Raw genomic sequence first — 21,904 nt, forward strand, 5'->3', positions numbered from 1 at the left:
TAAATATGCAGTGTGTGTAATGAAACAAAACACTACTCCAGTTGTATTTTTCATGAGTAAACAAAATTATAACATAGAAAATAGGTGTAGCTGTTCCCTTGAAGACTACCGCTTTATGACATCACAAGGTGGGACAGAAAATTTTGAGCTTTGGAGATGAAGACAGACTAATATTACAAGATTACTCAGATGTAATAATGAAACAAAATCACAACTCTAGCTATATTTTTGATGAGACATTATAATGACTTAAAACTCACAAGACTCCATTTGGCATAATGCAGGATGTTTAAAGTTAAGGTACACTCACTTGTCCTTGTAGAGATATGAGACTAAGGGGTCAAGAAGTTGCCCCTCTTCCTATTGATTTATATTAAAGGGAGGCCCGTGTGAGGTGTCTTGCCCCAGGCCCCCACATTTCTGTGGACGGGCCTGGTCAGGAGCAGTGAGCCAGTGAGACTCATCTCTAGATTAGCTGGAGGATTTTACTGAGGATGGTTTTGGTATTTCTTAGTAATAACAACATAGCATATTTTTTCTGTATTGCTGTAGGGGCTGGATGTGGTGCACGTCAACAAGCAACATATAATTACACCAATTACACTCAAATTAAATCTAGAAAGGTCAGACCTTGAAAAACACTGGTGAATTTCTTTTTTTTTTTTTTAATGCCATGCTATCGTCATGGAGACACAATCTGAGTTTCTTGTAGTATCGGCGCAAAGTCAAACACAGCTGCAGAGTCAGACACAGACACCCACACAGGACAAAGGGGCCAAACTCCTCCACAGAAAGAAAGAAAAGAAAACTCGTCTACCGCAAATATCTACAGGGTGCCAGGCTGGGCAGTGCACCAGCCATTCTCCACTAACAGTAAATTACAACAAAATCAGCTCACAGCCAAGATAATGTGAAAGTAGAGGTCTGCCAGCAGTGTTACTTCAATAAATCAAAAGAACAGTCAGATCGGAACAGTTTGAAAACTTACTATTGCTTTGATTATTTTACAATTGGACTACTGAAATTACAATGCCTGCACAGTTTTTATACCTGTTGAGTACAGCACCTGATAAGGTTGATGTTTTGGGGAAAATATCTGTGACTTTGATTGTGAGTAGATTTGCAATTCATGTTTAATAATAGGATTCTGTTCAAAGTTCACATTTTAAACACAAATAATTGACTGAAATATGAACTGACAAACTAATACAAGAATCACATTTCAGGGCATGTATGTACAGATCTAAACTACACACTTAAATTATAGTTTTTCTACGCAACAACACAAGATATTTTGTTGTTTGTAGAGGAAATTATGGTTCTTTGTGATTTGCTAATTTCATTCATTAAAAGCGCTACTTTGAATCAATTGCGATTTTTCTTGCCGTTCTATTGGAGTATGTGTTCTCCATAGTCTGTTCATATAAATGGACATAGGCAACTTGCTTGGTGCCGTGTTCCAAATAGGAAGTGAGCATGGATGCGTTTCGGCTCCATCAACTCAGATTAACCCACTCATGATCCTGGTGTTTTAATTTCACTATTTTGTCCATAATTTAAGATATCAACATATGAACAGAATGAAAGAATTGGAGACATTTAAATTTGAGCACAACACGCCAACTAATAATGCCAAGCCTACGCATCTTGGTGCTTATAAGGCATACAGTTGGTACAGAGAATAAAATATGGATCAAAGCTGTGTTTGATGAACGCATATGTCCTAAAATATGTCCAAACAAATGTATAACTCTGTCACTGCTTGAAATAATATGTAAAGGCAACACTGTTTAGCTTTCTGCAGGTGGCACAGAACATTCTCCATTCTCCATTCTCCATATATGTGCTTTATGTAATATTGTGGAATATTGTAGCCAGTGTAAGTTCCAAATAGGAAGTGTTCAAAGAGGTTCTTCCGGCTCCTTCAACTCTGTTTCCAATTGACATTACATTGAGAAATTGTCACCCCTGTCTCTGTTACTGCTACAGTGAGCCTCGTCATTTTGGTCTTTTCATATTTCATGTTTCATATTAACCTACTCTACATAATCCTCGTGTTTTTATTTTGCCATTTTGTCCATGAATAAATTCCTATTCCTAATATGAAGCTTGGCACCCCATAACTGCCATGAGCTTCATTCTGACTGAAGCCAAACGCCACGGATGACGTCACACTCCCTTAGTCCGCTTCTTTGTACGCGTGCTTTTCTATGTTTTTAAGTGCACTAAAACAGTGAAAATTCAATAAAGAACAGGTTTTTTATTTAGTCTATTTTGTAGCTAGATTGAGTGTTTTTAGTTGTTTCCAGGTCCCTCCAATATCCTTGAAGGGACTCAGACATTATCTTAAAAAGTGCGTCACTGCAGATCTTTACAACTGCGGCCAGATGTGATTTCATAATAGATTGAGTAAGATGACAAAACCTCATTGTTATATAAATCATGTGGCACTTCTCATGATCCATAACCATGATCAGAAACAGATTTCCTGAACTTCTTTTACACAAGATCGCATACATAGAGGTGTAGCTCAACTCTGTCGGAAACTCCTGTCTTTCCTATGGGGTTTGTGAGTGTGACTGTGCTGGCCTTTGAAGTCAGGAGTCAAGAAAAAAAAAAAAAACCTCTGGGAAAATGGCTCAGATCCACAGCTCGTCTCCTCCCCTTTAGTCTGTAACTGAGAGCAGAGCAGCCTTCCTCTCCCCTTCGTCATTATAAAGTCAAGAGAAAGACGTGCAGTTACAATGATCTATTCGACAAGGCCTATACTGCCTTTTTGTCAAGATTATGTCTACTGGGGCAGAGTCATTTCTAAACCATCACTGAATCCATTGAAAATTTGTCATACTTTTCTCTTCTCGTTCTGGGATTAATTAAGGATTCAGAAGAAGAAGATATGTGCTTATTATAATGAAATGGTCCGTCAAATCTAAATGATGAGAGAAGTGAGAGAGATAAAGACTTTTTATTAAGTATGCAAACCTTTTAGCTGGTACGAGACATGGGTTTAAAGGGCCCATATTACCACATATGATTTGTTATAATGCTGTTTTCTTGTCAAAAACATACCTGGAGTTGTGTTTTGTTTCATTCACATGTTGAAAACACAAACAGAAAACACCCTGTTCTACCTACTGATGTCATGTGGTAATAAAGGAAGTGCTCCACTGTGTTTTTAACTCCATACAACTTCACTAGAACCATTTGGATGATTTCAACCCAGGAATTGTCAATCTATGCTGAACGAAATGTAAAAATGTTAACTTGAAAACTATCGTGTCATGACATCACAAGGTGGAACAGAGCATTTTGAGTTTTGGAGATGTGTCAAACATGTGTGAATGAAGCAAAACACAACTCCAGGTATGTTTTCAATGAGGTAACAGCATTATAACAAGACATAAACCTCACAAGAGTCAGCTTTGTGTAATGTAGGACCTTTAACTATGGCAGCTCGGAAATGCACACATCCTACCAGAGCTCCATAGAGACAGACAGAGAGCAGTGGAGCAGAGTAAATGTTTGTCAGATTTCTCCATAGTGTTGAGAGAAAGGGCTACTGAGACTTGTAATTTGCGATCTGTCGTCTTGTTCTTTCGAAATGACAGGATTCAGATAGACAAGACTGTAAACAATGAGGCCAACCAACCGACATCATTGAATTTGGTGAAACTGAATAATCAGTGCATTGTTACTGTTAAATGAAATTCACTTCTTTGTAAATATGCTAAATAATTTCTATGTGTTTGTTATTTTCAAACAAGGCAAACAGTGGGGTTGCATAATGTTAATGTTGATGCTCAGAACTGTGTAGAGTAAATGCTTAGGAAATAGCTGACTTGTGTTGTTAAAGGTGCATTGTGTAACCTTTCTGGTGGAGGGTCCGTCAAATGTTTTTCTACATGGAGATGTTCTTCCTTCGTCTGGAATGTTTCACAGTATGGTATTAAACCTTTCTATCTTCATGGAGACCAAACCAGACCAAGTTACAGGTCAGCTCTATGGAGAGGCGGCCCCACTCACTCTCAGAATGCCTGTATTTCTAGGTATTTTTGAGTTATAAAACCACCTGTAATTGAATAAATCTAAGGTAGAGCTGTTTAAGAGCAATGACATATCCACAGAAACAAGCAGGTGATGGACCCAACCAGAAAGTTACGCAGTGAATCTTTAAACACGTCCCACTCAAATATCATTACAGTAGCCAACAGTTTTTGAGTTAAGCTTTTTTGGCTGTGTTTGCTAATGTGAGCATTGTGTCACCATGGTAACTGATGTATTGATTCTGCCACGCACATACATGTAGAACACCCCAGTGTAATATCACTGCAAAGTATCAATAAATGTAATGCTTTATTTAGTGGTAGGTATTATTAAATGTAGTAAGTATTAAATGCGGTAGACCTATTTAATGAACATTCCAGGCAAAGAATAACATCTCCATGGATACAGGCAAGTTGCTTCAAACCAGCTGGAGGAAGCGCATGGGGAGAGGGACGCCGGGGCATCTAGGCATTGATTAACAGATATTAACATTAACTGTATATTGGAATCTTCTCAGTGTAAATCCAAGAAACTGAGCTGAGTATTCTGTGAAAACTGTAGCGGCGTGCGTCCATAGGAGCTGTGGTGGGAGGAGGGCACGCAGAGGGCAGTGTTGACGTCATGAGGTGAACGGCCTAAATATAAGCCCTGGTGCCTGAGGCTATAGAGTTCCTGCTTTTCCCTGATTCAGCCTAAAACACAGATACTTCAGATTCCTCCTCTGTTATAGGCTCATGTAGTTCGCTTAAGGCTGAACTCTAATACAAATATATCTGAGGAAAAGTCGTGACAAAAGTGAAATTCTTATATTTCTGCAACTACATACAATGGCTGTGTGCATAGCAACCCTAACAGTAACTTTTATTAAAATCATAAAATATAAAATAAACAACCAATTAAAATTCAAATTAATAAAAGTCAAGACTACCCTATTGTTTTTATATGTAAATATGTATATATACATTAGGGTTGGGTATCATTAAGACGTTGCCGATATGATACATATCTCGATACATAGGCCACGATACGATACATATCTCGATACATAGGCCACGATACGATACATATCTCGATACAGTGAGCTTTTGATTCGATACCCTATATTTCAAATCGAATCAATATGGTTTAATAAAAAATAAAGGCTAAATCATGGCTGTGACAATAAAAGTCTTTCTTAAACCACTTCTTGTGCAAAGTTCATATGAAACATAAACATTTAATCATCAAAACAGTGAAAATGTCAAATGTGTTGCATATACGAGTTTCCTTTCTCTAAACAAGCAACAAAACTGTGGCACTGTAACAAAATTATTTAGTTAAATATAGAAAAAAAATACTTTTTGCGATATATCGATACCGCAGCCCAGGATATCGATACTGTATCATCATATTAAACGATACAATATATCGATATTTCAATATTTTTGCACACCCCTAATATACATATATGTATATATGTAATACTTCAGTGTTTTATGTTGTTTTAGTATTTATTATATATATATTTTTTCTTTTTTACACAAATCTCTACCTTTCTAAAAGCAGAACTGCCCTTTTATTTGTGTACTTTTTAATATGATGTCAGTAAATATTTATTCATTTTAGCTCGACTCAGCAAAAACCCCATAGATACACAATTGAACAGGAAGTAGTGATTCTAACAGTGTGGAATGCTGGGCGCTCTTGTGCACAGAGCCTAACACAAGAAATATTATGTAAACTTTGAGACATCCAGGAATAAGACATCATAAGTGAGTTAAAACAAAAACAAATGAACTTACTTGTGAAACGTGGTATTCAAGAAGCTATGTTAGTCCAGATGTTTTCGTTTAAAGTGGCTTGCGATGTAGACAGAGATGGTCATGCTCCACCTTCGAAATAAATGAAAACAATTTTCTCAGTGTCAAGTAATTATAGAAAAGTGCTACAAGGCTGATCAAATTAAACTACCCATTTGTTAATCAGTACAACCAGGATTAACTGCAAATTCTGTAAGCTCATATTGTAAATTCACAGACTATTTGAACAATCAGTGGTAGAGGAAATGGGCTAAAATAAGAGCAATTTATTATTTTTGAACGATATATTTGATTGTGTATATATGTGTATATGAAATAAATAATAGTTCCTCGGATTTAAATGTTTCATTAGTGATTGGTTAGTCAAAAATGTAATTAAAAGATAATTATTATTACAAAACAGTATTTTGTAACTAATTTGTATCAAACACTCCATCATTAATAATAAGATTACACAGTTAACAATCCCAAACACAAGTTATCATCTCTTTACTTTGCTCTTTGCTGCTGAACTCCACTGACTCTGCAGTATTGGATACACAGGGGACAATAGCCAACCATACATCATGTAACGGAAGACAAGAAAATCTGAGGAATTCTGTGTTCATGGCTCTGGGTGTCGAGTTCAAAGACTGTGACAAATGAGACGAAACAAGGTCCACTTTAAAGTCTGCTCAACTTCTTTGAGCCATATAGGTCCATACACAGGGCACAGTAATGCACAGGCTTATGTCTTATAATTAGGGATGTAACAATAACCGAAATATCGTGATATCGCATTGTCAACGTTCTCACAATAGTGTCGTGGACCATCACAATATATTGATTCGCATGTCTCTTTGCTTAAATTAAGAGTTATGGTGCAGCAATAGCTAAAAAAAAGATGGAGGGAACTACATAGACCATAATCCTTTGCTCCATTACAGTGCAGACTACATGAAGAAATAACAGTTCTAAGCACTTTTAAATCTTCTTTGAGTTAAGTCTTGTCAAGGTATTAACAGTTTTGTTTGCCTCCACAAAATATTGCAATAAATATCATACTGTGAGATGAATATCGTGTCGAGAGATTTGGATATGGTTAATCCATAATCATGAACCTCCCCACCATATCATGAGCTTTCCAACAATCTCGCAATAAATATCATACCGTGAGGTTCATACCGTGATGGTATTGTACTGAGACTTGGATATCATTACACCCCTACTTATAATCTTATCTTAAGGATATAAACTGTGAAAACTCTAGAGGCTTAGACTTGGACACAGTAGCTCACTCATCACATCACAGAAACTAAGAGAAAAAATGGTAAAAACAAATTCTAAAAAGTAGCAAAAAAAATAGCAAGACACTGGTGTCAGACAACAAGGCATAATTATATAAATGTATATGTACAAGTAAAAATAAAATTGAAAAATATCTCAGCTATAGTGTGTTAAGGAAAACAGTGCAAAGATGATATGATGATTGACAGGACATAGGGCTATCTGTTACATAAGGGTGAGTTGTTGGACAGTTGTACAGAGTATTATATGAATGTAGTCCTGTAACTCTCACTGTTTGAGTGGAGCTGTAGGAGCCTGTAATATTATTAAATGCAGTTATGTTAAAGTAATGAATATAAAGACCAATGTTTTCTTACTATGAAAACTGTCAATGAATTTAAAAAACTTAACCTGGACATGGCTGTGTTTAGAAGATAAAGAAATAAAATGCTGGGTTTCAGAATGATGAAAAATTAGGACCAATGCCATAGCAACTAAAAATCTTCTGAATGGGGAAAAAGTCCTCCAAATATTGCATAAAACAGGAAGCTGGAACCCATGAATAGACTATTCACGGGTGCAATTTTGAGAAAGATTTACTATTCAAAGGACAGATTTATTTTTTCAATCGCTTTATTGCTATAGCAACAGCCCAAATTTTGCATCAATCTGAAACCAGTGGACACAGTGCCTGCACCAGAAAGAGGACATTCAAACCACATTCACAATATCATGCACCAAAAAAGTTAATTTCTTGACATAAGATTAAAACTTCTGTTAAATACCTACTAAATATTTTATGATCTCTCTGTGTTCTATACATTCTGTGGTATTTTTAGCAGTGAGCCATTTGCATAGTGTACAGCAACTTTCTATTTTCACTCACTGTAAATGTTCTTGGCAGCAAAAAGCAGCATGAGTTTGGGAATAGAATAAGAAAAAGAGGAGCTTTGCTAGACTACAAAACACCCAAATATTCCCATTGCAACTAAACTGACGATGGTTAGAGCAGACATTTTATGAGCTGAATTCACAATCTGTATTTGAGATCTCTGTATTGTTATGTGCATCTATTTAAAATGTAGTTATATTTTTGCACAATGCTCTAAATTTTTAAAAGTGCACTATGTAACTTCTAAGGTGGAGGCTCCGCTACTTGCTTGTCTCCATGGAGATGTTATTTCTTTGCATTCTTTGAATATTCCACAGTAGAGCATTAAACATATCTTGCTTGCATTTGTTCAGTTACAGGGGTTGTAGCTCAAAAATACCGAATTCTTACCATGTGCAGGCTTGCTTCTCCATAGATCTGACCATTAACCTGTCTCCACTGCGATTACCAAGTTTATTTCCATATTGTAGAGCAGGGGTGTCAAACTCATTTTGGTCCGGGGGCCATATCCAATCTACTTTGATCTCAAAGGGGCTGGATCAGAAAACTCATGGCATATATACCCCAAAAATAACATTAAGTTCAAATATTTGTGCAGAGAAACGCAAATCTATTACAGAAATATTTTTCATTGATGAACTCTTTCTTTTACAAAATATTATAATATTATGAACAACCTGAAACTTTAAGAAAAATCCAATTTCAACACAATGTTTTAACTTTAACTTGTATGTAAATAGGAATAAGTCAATTTTTCTTGGAAAATTCTGCACTCGGCGTCCCCTTTTCTCATGTTGGACATTTTTCTGATGAGGGTGTCACGGTCGGCAGTCAAAACGATCGTCCTTTAAGAGCGTTTGGAAAGAGACAAGTCTTCATTTGTGCTGCACTGGTGGGAGGGGCCACGTACAGAGACGCTGGAGACACTGCTGTGCTAAGCGACGCAGAAAATTACCAATATTTTAATAGAAAATATAATTTAAATATTTTAGTAGAAAATCAGCCAAGGGCCAGATTAAAGGTCTTGGAGGGCCGGATCTGGCCCCCGGGCCGTATGTTTGACACTTGTGTTGTAGAATAATCAAGGTAAAAGAGTAATATCTCCATGGAAACAAGCAGATGGCAGACCCTCCACTAGAAATGTTACACAGTGCACCTTTAAGTTCTGAGTGTTCACATTATGTTTACTATGTTTCAGTATAGGATTAGACAACACTTTCAAAGTCCTGTATGCGATTTTGTTACTGTTAATTAACTTTGTCCCACTCTGATGTTGCACCATGACTGAGAACTGTCTGGTATAGTCTGAGATAGGGTTGGGCGGTATCCAAATTCTGATACCATGAAACCGTCTCAGGATTTTACCGGAGTATACGGTATTACCGTATTATGAAAATGTTTTAGGATGACATTGGTAAACTACAAAACCGCAAAGCTGTACGATCTATGTGTATGACCTGAAAAGTTAAAACACGAACTGTCTCCAACGTGACACACGCACAGAACAGACTCACAGTCATCCGCAACATCCTCTGTCGCAGAAAAAACACATATTCCACTGAAAAAACATATATCCCACTGAGTCGTGTCCTTTAGTCCGACAGAAACTGAACCATGTCAGCAGCACGAGAAGCGAGCTGTTTTTATCAGTGCTTACAGTTCATTCAAATTAGCCACGCGGTTTTAAGTTTTGCTTCTGTAAAACATAAAGAAATGTGCACCTGAACCAAAATGCTGCCAAATCGCAGAAGTACTAGTATTTTTTTTATTTTTCCCCAAGAAACATTATAGACACTATTAGATTTAAATCGTGATAACATTAAATTGAAAATACAACCACACATTAATTTGTGCTGAGTAAACTAATTTAGATATCAGTAAATTATAATATTATATTAGGTTCTTATGCGCTGCAGATTTTTTAAAATGACGGTAATTAAACTGATACTGTTGCTATTTTTTGATACCACGGTATACTGTAATACCATATTACCGCCCAACCAGTTGCATGATGGGACTTCTGGCTCTTTTATGGAATCCGAATCTTTGGACTTGTTCGAAAAACTGGCTCTTTCACTATTTATTTACATGACAGAAGCCAATGTGAGAACTCATTTTATCTCCTAACTAATCACAGAGAGAAACAACCAAGGCTCAGATTTGTTTAAAATGGCCTAAACTGGGAGTGGACGTGTGTTTACCCATGGAAATTATGCATAATCCAAATAAAACATTTCATGACAATCAAAATAACAAACAACACTGTTATTGTGATGTCAGATACATTTGTGTTCTGTGCACAAAGCTCTCTGTCGTGTTGGCTGCTCTACCTCAGCGCTGATTTTTGTGTTAGCTGTGTTAATCAGGATAAAAATGCATTTCAAAATTAGAAAGAAAAAGATTTGCCTCTTTTCAAACAAACGTCACATCGCTAGTTGAAGCTATGGTTCTCATACCACAACATCTAAATGTTCAAACAGATCATTACATTATGTTTGCCTATCAAACACCTTCACTAAAATCATGTGGACAGTTTCAGACCAAGAATTGGTCTTGATCTACACTGGCTGAAACTAAAATGTAGCTGTCAACTTGAACACTGCCACTACATGACATTTGGAGATAGACACAAAAATAATAAAGGATTACTCAAACATGTGTGAATGAAACAAAACGCAACTCGAGATATGTTTTTGATGAGGTAAAAATATTATAGCATGGCTTAAATCTCACAAGAGACAATGTTGCGTAATGTAGGACCTTGAACCATTATAATTATCAAGTTCAAAATAATAAATTGCCTGCCATATATCTGAGATTTGGACATGATCAAATTGCAAAACTGGGTCCAAACAGATACTACTTTTACATAATCCTGCATTCTTGTATATATATATGAGTTGTATGTTTTGTCTTCTGTATAACAATAACAATATGCACTCCTAGCACTCCCCAAGGACCTCAAATACCCTTTCTATTTCCCATGAGCACTTGCCACAGCCACATCAATGCAAACTGGTACAAAGATGTCTGTTTTTCTATTGTACAAGTACAATGTTGCTATAAATGCAATGGTAAATCAAAAACTTAATTATAGTGTTACTAGAGGGAGATTGTGGAGTAAATTATACTCTAGGGCCACGTCAAGACTGTCAACATGCACTTTAGATGAGAGCTGGAAAATGAAGCCTTTAATCAAGAAGAAATCTGCAGAGAGACAGTATGCGGGATTGTTATTATGTTAAGACAGAGTTAAAGTGCACTCTGTAACTTTTCTGGTGACGGGTGTAGGCGCTTGTCTCCATGGTGATGTTGTTTACTATGCCTGGAGTGTTCCATGTGATGGCATTAAACCAGAGTTGGAATAAAATGCTAAGATAATTTGTGATCAATATTATGTCATCAATATTTCCTGTAGGCTCTGTTCTGTCTGAACCTCTGTTACTCAAGTAGGACTTTAATCTGAACCCATATTTATCAAAGGCTCCTGAAAAAGTGTTATGTAAATCCATTTTGTAATTTTTCTTGAGTTTTAGACTTTTTAGGGGAGTGTTTGCTAATGTGTGCATTGTGTCACCGTGGTAACTGATAAACATTTCACCATATAGATACATGTAGAACCACCCCAGCATGATGTCACTGCAAAGTATCAATTGTAAAGTGTCTCTGAGTATCCAAAAGTGTAAAAGTAATAAGTTTGAAGCATAATTATTAGGCCTCATTAGTGAGTTTTTAACCAAATATAAACTACAAATAAATAAAATTATGTGATCTACTTCTTTCACATCACAAATTCTTTCACAAAAGTAATCTAGATTTCTCCCAGTCTCAAGCCATGGGAGAGTGTAGCACCAGGTAGGGCATGTGATGTAAAAACCTATTCCAAACCACAATACACCCCTTTCACAATATGATATGAGTATTTTCCTTTATACACTGAACAATAAGTACATAGAAAGTACTGTGACATAACTGTGAGGGGATCATTTATTTTTGCTACTTCCTGTGGATTTATGGAGGAATTTTGAGAGGTCAGCCTTGGTGCGGATAATGAAAAGAGCATGTTGGTTATTCCAGTGAGCTGTGGGCACCTGAACATGACATGAATTATTTGTGTGAGAAATCCTTGTTCTGTCTAAAGAACAGCAAATCCAACAAGAAAACACGCTTTCAATGTTACTGTCAGTTCTCTATCCCGAGTCTCTCTGTGTAGCCAAATTATGTTATTGTCAATACATCATGATTCAATTTCCAATAGTTTTAGTAATGTATGAGTGTTATTTTAGGAATTATGGCTGAGTTACAAGTTTAGGTTCACATTTTTATGAAACAAAACAGAAACAGATTCAATTTGTAATTTTTCTGGTAGAGGGTCAGCCACCTGCTTGTTACTTGGCTTTGCTGAGATGTTCCACAGTATGACGTTAAAGCATCTCTATCTCCATGGAGACAAGTAGGTGGTTACATAATGCACTTTTCAAGACTTGTTATTATACCAGCCAGAGACTAACATTGTTCAAAATTAGTTTGTGTCTAATGCAGTATATTTTTATTTATCCACATTTTTTTCTTTGCAGGATAAAGAATGTTGTGCGTTCATATCTTTTGTTATCATATCTAAATTTAGCCAGATATTTCTTAAACCAATAGCAACTGCATACTTTAATAGGGCTTTGTAGAAGATAAGTACTGAAGCTAAACAAGAAGTGTAAAACTACATTCTAACTTGTACTTTGTAATTAATTGACTTCCCCTGTTTGTGTGTGTGCAATTGTAATTTCCTTCATTGTATTAAGTAAAACAAAGAGCCCCAAAGTAAACAAACACAAAACAAGTGAATACACGACCAGAATAGTGAGACGACAGAGCTGGTGGTAGTACAGGTGCAGGGGATGTGTCGGTACAGCTGTTGCAGTAGTTCAGCACAGTGTCTTTGATTGAGTGCAGTTCAAACACAAAGCAGCTGAATCACCTCGCACATGAAAGAGAGCCAACCATATCAAACTTTCCCATCGTTATCACAAGCACCTGAACACACCACAAAGTAATTCACCAGTGCTGTGCTGACCGTGATATATAAACCATTACTAATGTTACATTATGGAGGCAGTTACTATGATAAAGGATGTCCAACTATAGTAAATCTACGTACTAATAAAACTGCAACTCATCTAAAATGTTAACAAAATATCAAATATACATGTGTATGGCTTTAAAAAGTAAGTACTTTCAAATTCTACTACTTCTACAAATAATACAACTACTACAACAACTATAACTACAACTACTACTACTGGTACTACTACAACTACAACAACAACTACCACTACTACGACTAATACTATTAAACTACTACTATAAACTACTAGACCTTTTACAAGTCTATTTCTTCTTCTACTGCTACAAATATTTTTAAAAAGTATTTGGCTTTAAACAGTAGGTAAGCATTTTTAAATTCTATAACATAGGTACTGCTACTACAACTATTACTATTACAAGTTTCCACAAATACTACTACTACTGCTACGACTACTATGACTACTACTACTTCTTCTACTACTACTAATATCAAAAGGTATTTGGCTTTAAACAGTAGGTAAGCATTTTCAAATTCTATAACATTGCAACTGCTACTACAACTACTACTATTACAAGTTTCCACAAGTACTACGACAACCATGACTAAGACTACTACTACTACTACTGCGACTATTATGACTTAAATACACTGGCAAATACTACTACAACTAATACCACTATTGTTATACTTAAAAAATAAAAGTAATGAAATAAAAATAATGAAGTGCTTTGAGAAGACTCATTATTTTACTGAAAAAAATACATGTATTATATATTTATTCATTGTAGTTAGATAATGAATATACACACACACATATAAATATGTTCTGTACAGGGATGAATATTATGGACCAAGTTCTCATGCTCACAGACACAGATTGATGTTTTGTATGTTGTTGAGCCTCAGGGCTGTGTTTGGGACAGAGGAGACGAGAGAGGGGACAAGACGAATGGACCAGAGACACAGGACAAAAAGAGGAGCCACAGACAGAGACTGGAGCTGTAAAATGAAACCAAATCACTACTAAGTTCATGAAGATTGTTAAAGGGCCCATATTATGCTGTTTTCTGATCTAATGTTGTTGTATAATGTTGTTTCCTTATCAAAAACATATCTAGAGTTGTGTTTTGATCCATTCACACAAGTTTAATGCACAAACCCTGCATATTTAGCCCTTGTTCTCTCTAACAGAATCTAACTCTTTCTAACTTCATACACCTTCACTAGAATCATTTGGATAATTTCATCCCTGGAAATGTCAATCTCTACTGAAGAAAAGGTGAAAGGTAGCCGTTAACTAAAACTTCATGACATCACAAGGTGGAACAAATTAGCATATATATAATGTTAATTTCTTTTTTCGGCATTTCCAGAATATCTTTTTCTCTGTTCTATCATTATCACCAACACTTCCACAGGCTTTAAGTGCAGTAGTGGTTGTCATAGTTACAGACTATTACCGACAAAGATCATGCTGAGTTTTGCTTACTTTATATGTAATAAATCTGCTTTTTATATCTTGCATTGAAATCAGTACTACTGCATTACAAAAACAAGCATCTAATGAGTACCTAAAAGTATTCTGGGTTTGAGTTGTTGCGTTTTAGCTTTTTCCACAAAGACAAAGCTACCCATTACTAAACACATTATATTGATTTATAATGAGTTTAACTGTAAGGGTCTTTCTGTGATTTCTTCCACAGATTAAAGACTGAAATACAATACGGGCAATTTGTACTTCTAATGACGTTTTTACTGTTTTGGCGTAGTCCTTTCTAGACTAGCGAGACAGAAGATTTTTGATCAATTTTGTATAACTTTATCATTTAAAAGTGCATGAAAACATTTAATACCATACTGTGAAACATTCCAGGCAAACCAATAACATCTCAAAGTTACACAATGCACCTTTAATTTGCGTAGTCATGGCAACAGATCATTCAATATGATTTGTCAAGTCATACTACTGTTCAATTTCCTGATGCCAAATTTTACAGGGAGGAAAAAGCAGGACCCAAGACAAAGATATCAGTGAAATAAAACCCAGTAACCTTACAGTTCAAAATCACAGAATAAGATAAAAGTTTGCCAAGACTGAAATCGGAAAACTTCGGTTGGAATTCTATCTGGTTTATGACAGATTAATTTACATTATTACGAGCGTCTGCAGATAGGATGTAGTGGTCAGACTGGCAGGAGCTTTGACCCACTGACTGTTCAAGGGCTGCCAACTCCTCACCACATTCAAAAGCACTGTGTATCCACTTTATACGTGGACTGACTTTGACCTGGTTTCATGCAGCAAGTCTTCATATAATACTGATGGGGTTGCATAAAATGAAATGGGTATAACCTGGGGCTAACCTAAGATAAACAAACACTAAATGGCATGGATCTAATGACATTTTTACTGTTTTGGTCTGGATAAACAGGACAATCGTGTATAACTTTATAACTTAAAGGTTCAATATTACGCAAAATGTACTCTTGTGAATTTTAAGCCATGCTATAATGTTGTTACCTCCTCCAAAACATGCCTGGAGTTATGTTTTGTTTCATTCATACATGTTTGGGTAACCCTTTATTATTAGTCTGTCTACATCTTCAAAATTCAAAATGCTCTGTTCCATCTTGTGATGTCATGAAGTGGTAATTTTCAAGATAACAGCTACATTTTACTTTTAGTTCAGTAGAGGTTGGCAATTCCAGGTCTGAAATCAATCATCCAAATGATTCTAGTGAAGGTGTATGAAGTTTAAAAACACCGTGGAGCACTTCCTGTATTACCACATGACATCACATGGTAGCCTAACTAAAAATAATACAATAAATAATAAAATTAAATGGGCATAATCTAGGCCTAAACCAGGATAAACTAACAGTAAACGACATGGATCTAAGAAGGAATAAATCAGGCTTAACTGGATTAACATTAAGAAATCCTAATCTGGTGGTAATGAGGATTATCAGGTTTAAACCAGGACTACACAAGGACTAGGCCTGTCATGATAACACACTTTGAAGTTCGATATATTGCTGTAAAGTAAATATAGAAGATAAATGATATTACTAAAACAAATTTATGCTACTGGAACAAAAAATCCAAGTGTAGATTTAAACCACAAAAATGTAATCTGAAAGGTGCATTAGGTTGAGGGTGCGTCAAATGCTTTTCTCCGTGGAGATGTTATTGCTTTGTCTGGAATGCTTCACGGTATTGTATTAAACATTTCTATCTTCATGGAGACCAAATTAGACCAAGTTACAGGTCAGATCTGTGGAGAGGTAATCCCACTCACAGTCTGAATACCTGTTTTTGTAGGTATTTTTGAGCTATAAAACCACCTGTAATTGAATAAATGTAATGCCATAATGCCATACTGTGGAACATTTCAGGCAAAGCAATGACATCTCCATAGAAACTAGCAGGTGAAGGAGCCTCCACCAGAAAACTTACGCAACACACCTTTAAATAAAACATGAGCTGCAATGAATAAACAGCAGAATAAAACATTTAAGTAGTTAGTTTGCATCTTTAATGAGACATGGAAGTTATAAATTCAAACTTTTACGGCTTGTAGTGCAAAGAAAATGTACACACGATAAGTACTGAGCCCTAAATATATAGTTCCATGTAACTAATCTATAGAACGATTAGTCCATATAGTAATTATCGTGACAGGCGTAACAAGGACTAAACCTGGACTAAAACAAGTATTCTAACATAACAGAAAACTGAAGTCTTCAGTTTGCTACAGTCAAAGTGCCTTTTACTTCAACTGAAATACCAACATATAAACATAAAACTGCCTAAAAGGTGCACTATGTAACTTTTCCTGTGCAGTAGTGATGGTTCTTATGGCTTTTATGGGATCCGAAACTTTCACAGTTTATTTATGTGACAGAGGCCAATGCGAAAACTCATTTTACAACAATCTTATCACAGAGAGAAATGGCCAAGGCTCGGCTTTGTTTAAAATGCTCCAAACTGAGAGTGGACGTGTGTTTACCTCTTGAAATTATGCATAATCCAAGTAAAACATTGCACTACAAAAATAATAATTGAACAACTAACTGTTATTATGATGCCAAATATGTTTTTTGTGCGCACAGCTCTCATCCGTGTTGCCTGCTCTGCTTCTGCTGATTCTTGAGTTGTTTCAGCGTCAGATTAGGTTCTTTTAAAAATGAGATCCGTTCCAACTGTTCACGTTAAAGGTGCATTGTGTAACTTTCCTGGAGAGGGTCTGTCACCTGCTACGTCATTAAACATATCCAACTTGCATTCATTCAATTAAAGTTGTTTTTATTGCTCAAAAATATCTTGAGATACATACATTCTTACTATGAGTGTGGTCGCCTAACACCAACTTAAAACGACATAAATTAAGAACATTTTACTTTATTTGAGTAGATTCAACTTATCTACCAGTGGAATAAATGTGTTTTTATTATTGAAGCAACTTTAGATTTGGTTTCTTTTTTTTTTTTATCTTAAGTGTAGCAAGATGTATTTTCATATTTCAAGAACAAAAACTTTTGTTCCATTGGTAGATCCTTTTATTGTCAAGTGAAATTGATTTAAATCATGATGAAACTTTCTTAACTCAAGCCATTTTAACTAGATTTCGTTAGATTTTAGTTTTTGCAGTGTAGCATAGACATATTCACGCACTGCAAAATCTAAAATCTCGTAACATTCTCAAAGTAGCCATAGTACAATACAGTAATTCTCCAGCCACACTCTTTCTAGTCTAGTAGCTGTGACCCTATTTCTTTGTGGAGTGATTACTGAGTTACTGTATCCTCTGTGGGAGTGACAGCATAATCAAAGACCAGGACTCCCTCTTGGCCCATGTTTATTGACCGAGATAAAGACGACCGCCATGGTTGTCTCCACGCCAACCTACTTCCTGCTTCCACCACGCGAGGAAGAGGAGGAGGACTGCACTTAAGCCTTGGCAGTGTCAGGGTAGATCCTATCGCGCCAATAAAGCTCCTTCACTGGATTAAATAGATTTGGCACAAACTTGTAGGTCAGATCAGCTTCCCTGTTTTCCCAAGGGAATTTCCAGTCCTGTTTTTACATGTTAATGCAGTTTTTAAAGAGAATGTATTATGGTTTGATTCATATTTTAAAACAAACCTGGGTCACAGTAAAACTAAGCTATATTTTATAACTCTAAAAGAAAATGTGATGCAAATGCTAGTATATGTCACTGGTGCAATGTAGAAATAAGTGAGGGGGCAGAAGACTGAACTTTATCTGTTCTTGCTTTTTAACAGAAGAACAAGCCCTATACCCTATACTTTTTGAATAAGAGCTTTAAGAATAACAGTGATTGAAGTGGGTATAGATGAAGAATAGGTTTGGTCCAACATACAAATAAATACATGTTCTCATTTCAAATATCAAGATTAAAAAATCTATAGCCAGTCCTAAAAAACAAAATCAAGTTGAAGTAAAGTTCATAAATAATAATATTTGGAACATAAAATAATTAGATGCATGATATGACATTTTTAGCTTAATTGTTGTATTTTCAACTCACAACACAGACAATGTACACAGCTTAGTAAAAAATATTGATGCCACATATCACCAAAAAATTAAATATTAGACCAATACCGATATCTGGGGTACTTCAACATAACTAATATTACCAGATACAAGGAGATATAGGAGAACAGACGATTGGCAGCACTTTGTGGAGTGGGAGGAGTTATGAAGATGGGCGGAGTTAGGGGAACAAGGTGCTTAGACCTCACAGCAACTCAGTGCCAGAGAATACAGCATGACAAAGCACAATTCCAGACATATTTTAATAAGGGAACATTATAATCTCAATGCATAAAAAAGTCAATTTCTGATTTCATATCCACTAAGAACTTTCTCCAAAACTCTGGATGACATCATAATAATAAACAGCACTGAAATAATCTTTACTCTTTTTCCCATTGCTGCACATATTATTTCTGTGGTGAAGTCGGCTGCAAATGTTCAAATTATTCAGTTTTTCAGTCTTAACTTTATCATTTTTCAGTTTCTTGCCTTATTTCATATATTGCCATCCGCTGCTCTGAGTTTGTGGTTGTGCAGTGAGACACATGGTCTAGCCACACTGGCCGATAAAAGCAGCCTTCAGCCTGTGGAGTTTAGTGAGTCTGTCTGTAAGAAGCAAGACCCTGAATTATGCATTGGACCTGTTTATTTTCAAAGGAGCACTGCCACAGCGACTTAGCGGATAGGACATAATAATCATGCCAACTGCAATACCAAAGGGCAAAGTCTGCAAGATAAAATATGCCATAAAAAACAGTTGTTCAATATGTTAGGAAAAGAAATATCTGGATTATATGTTGGGAATTATGATAAAAATGTCAAGTCATGTTACACACTCCTCTTGGACTGTATCGAGAATCTTAAAGGTGCACTGTGTAACTTTCTGGGTGGAGGGTCTGTTACCATGGACATGCTGTTGCTTTGTCTGGATTATTTCACAGTATGATATTAAACTGAATCTATTTCCATATTTTTGTGAAGAGGTAGGCTGATTACAGTAGAATATAGTTTTTTAAGGTTGTTAGTAAAAAAAAAAAAACACACCTACAATTAAATAATAAGCAAGTTTAATACATACTGTGGTACATTCCAGCAAAAGCAATCTCTCTAGAGTGTGTTCAGTGTTCAGTGTTTCCCTTTTTATTCTGGTGACCCATATTTTAAAAGTCACAAACCTTCGTGACCCAAGTCAATAGACAGTATTTGTAAATCACAAAATAAAGGTGGATTTGACCATTATTGAACATTAATGAGGATATTTTATTGTTGACAGAGTGATCGTGTTTCTCTGAACAATTAGTATTACTCAAGTTTTAAACAATGAAAAACAGTAATTGAACCAGCAATGAAAGGATCCGTAAGTCGCCTATTTGGACATTAAATTTAGCTCTGTATATTGCAGACCTACATGCAGATCGTGACAGGGCGACCCAAAAAAAACCCTCTTGCGACCGATCTGAGGGTCATGACCCAGTCTTTGGAAAACACTGCCCTAGAACATCTCCATGGACACAACTAGATGTTGCACAACTAGATATTGTACTAGAAAAGTTACATAGTGCATCTTTTTTATTAAAAAACACTTAAACTTAAAAAAAAAGTTGGAATAAGAGTTGAATAAAGCCTAATCATAATTTAATACACCGAACTGAATTTCAACATAAATTGCAGGTCAAGTTACATTGAAAATTCAGAAGAAGTTGCAGATTCAATTCCCAGTCCAACCACCAACTGGAACTAAGGATGCACTGATTCAGCTATTTCACCTCCAATACCAATTCCAATACTATAGCTCTAAGTACCTGCCGATACCCAATATCAACTGATACTAGTACAGAGACTGAAAACAGCATTTATTTCCTTTAAACTAAAATGAAACAAGACAAAACTGATCCAAATATGTCATGCAGCTGTTATTCATGTCTCAAATAATTACAGAACAGCTCTGTAAAAAATCTAACATTATGAGATTTTCTTGGCTGACTCCACCCAGCAGATAGTCTTATTACATACATTTATTGGACTAACCATGATTTTAGCTGATACTGGATCAGTGCATCCCTAATTGAAACTTCTTGTAATGTTCTCTTCATGTCCTCTCTATGTTACTGTAGTTTTTTTCTCACATTATAAAAACAAAACCCTGTACAATAGATGCATTGGTGACAGTAGTTTCAAATTTCAATGAATGTACATGAGAAGGGATGTTTGTGGGTTTGTGTGTCCCTAGGGTGCATACGTAGTCCTGGTTTGGGCCCTGTTTAGTCCTGATTTAGTCCTGGTTTAGTCCTGGTCTTGTGGAGCATTAGTTCCAAGTTTAGTCCTAATTTAGTCTCAGTTTTACATGCAGTCTCTGAACGCACCCTAAGCTGATTGTCCATTGTCCGATGCCCACAGAGAAAGGTCAAACACATTGTGAACTGTACAGGCAGAATTGGAGGATGTGTTCAAGAACAGTTTTTCCTATGGGGACAATAAAGCCCTGACTCGATACAAAGTCACAGCCACAAACAATGCAATAGATACAGATACTGACTGAATACTCCATTACTTCACTACTGCTAGAAATACTGACATAACAAGTCAACATCAATACATTTTAAAAGAGTATAGTTAAAGGACCGCTACGTAACTTTTGTTTGTTGCTTGTTTGTTATTGTTCTGTCTGAAATGTTCCACCCTATGGCATTACATTTCTCCATCTGCCTATATATTAAATGACAAAGTTTTATTGTACAAAGAATAATCTTGAAAGCCATGCGCTGTGAGCACGATCGCTACTCCACAGATCTGACATGTAAACTGGCCTATTGACGTCACCTGCTTGTCTCCATGGAGAAAGATACGTTTAATGCCATGATGTGAAAGATTTTAGATGAAGCAATAACATTTTATCTCCATGGAAACAAGCAGGTAGGATACACGAATAAAAGTTACACGATACACATTTAAATTCTAGCTGCTTTCCTCCGTGTTTTGCCACATTCAAATTAGATGTTTATAGCCTACAAATAACCACCAAACCACAATATTTAATTTTATTTGGAAGTGTTTTTCTCTGGTAATGCAATACAGACGTCTCTTCTGGACTCACAGTGTAACAAGGCTGAGAATAATGAAAAGTGCAGCCCACCAAAGCAACATAAAACCAACTGCTATAAATGTATTTTTAGCTCCACTGCAATGACTATGAATGGTGGTGTGAGCTAAAACCAGCTCTTTTTTTCTTACTCTCTTTCTGTCCATCAGGCTGAGCTAAC

The 21,904-nt window shown here is 36.0% G+C and overlaps 1 protein-coding gene across 1 annotated transcript in view; it reads right to left on the bottom strand.

The window, feature by feature from the left end:
- The window catches only part of LOC110159685 (serine/threonine-protein phosphatase 2A regulatory subunit B'' subunit alpha-like), a 108,601-nt gene that overhangs the window by 69,629 nt on the left and 17,068 nt on the right, over positions 1 to 21,904 (bottom strand). Inside the window, 1 exon segment of the mRNA XM_055159243.1 lies at positions 5,826 to 5,915. The gene's annotated coding sequence lies outside the window, so the exon portion shown is untranslated.

Source organism: Boleophthalmus pectinirostris, unplaced genomic scaffold (assembly GCF_026225935.1).
Source record: "Boleophthalmus pectinirostris isolate CB_2022bp ecotype Guang Dong unplaced genomic scaffold, ASM2622593v1 HiC_scaffold_10, whole genome shotgun sequence".
Classification (NCBI taxonomy): Eukaryota; Metazoa; Chordata; class Actinopteri; order Gobiiformes; family Gobiidae; genus Boleophthalmus; species Boleophthalmus pectinirostris.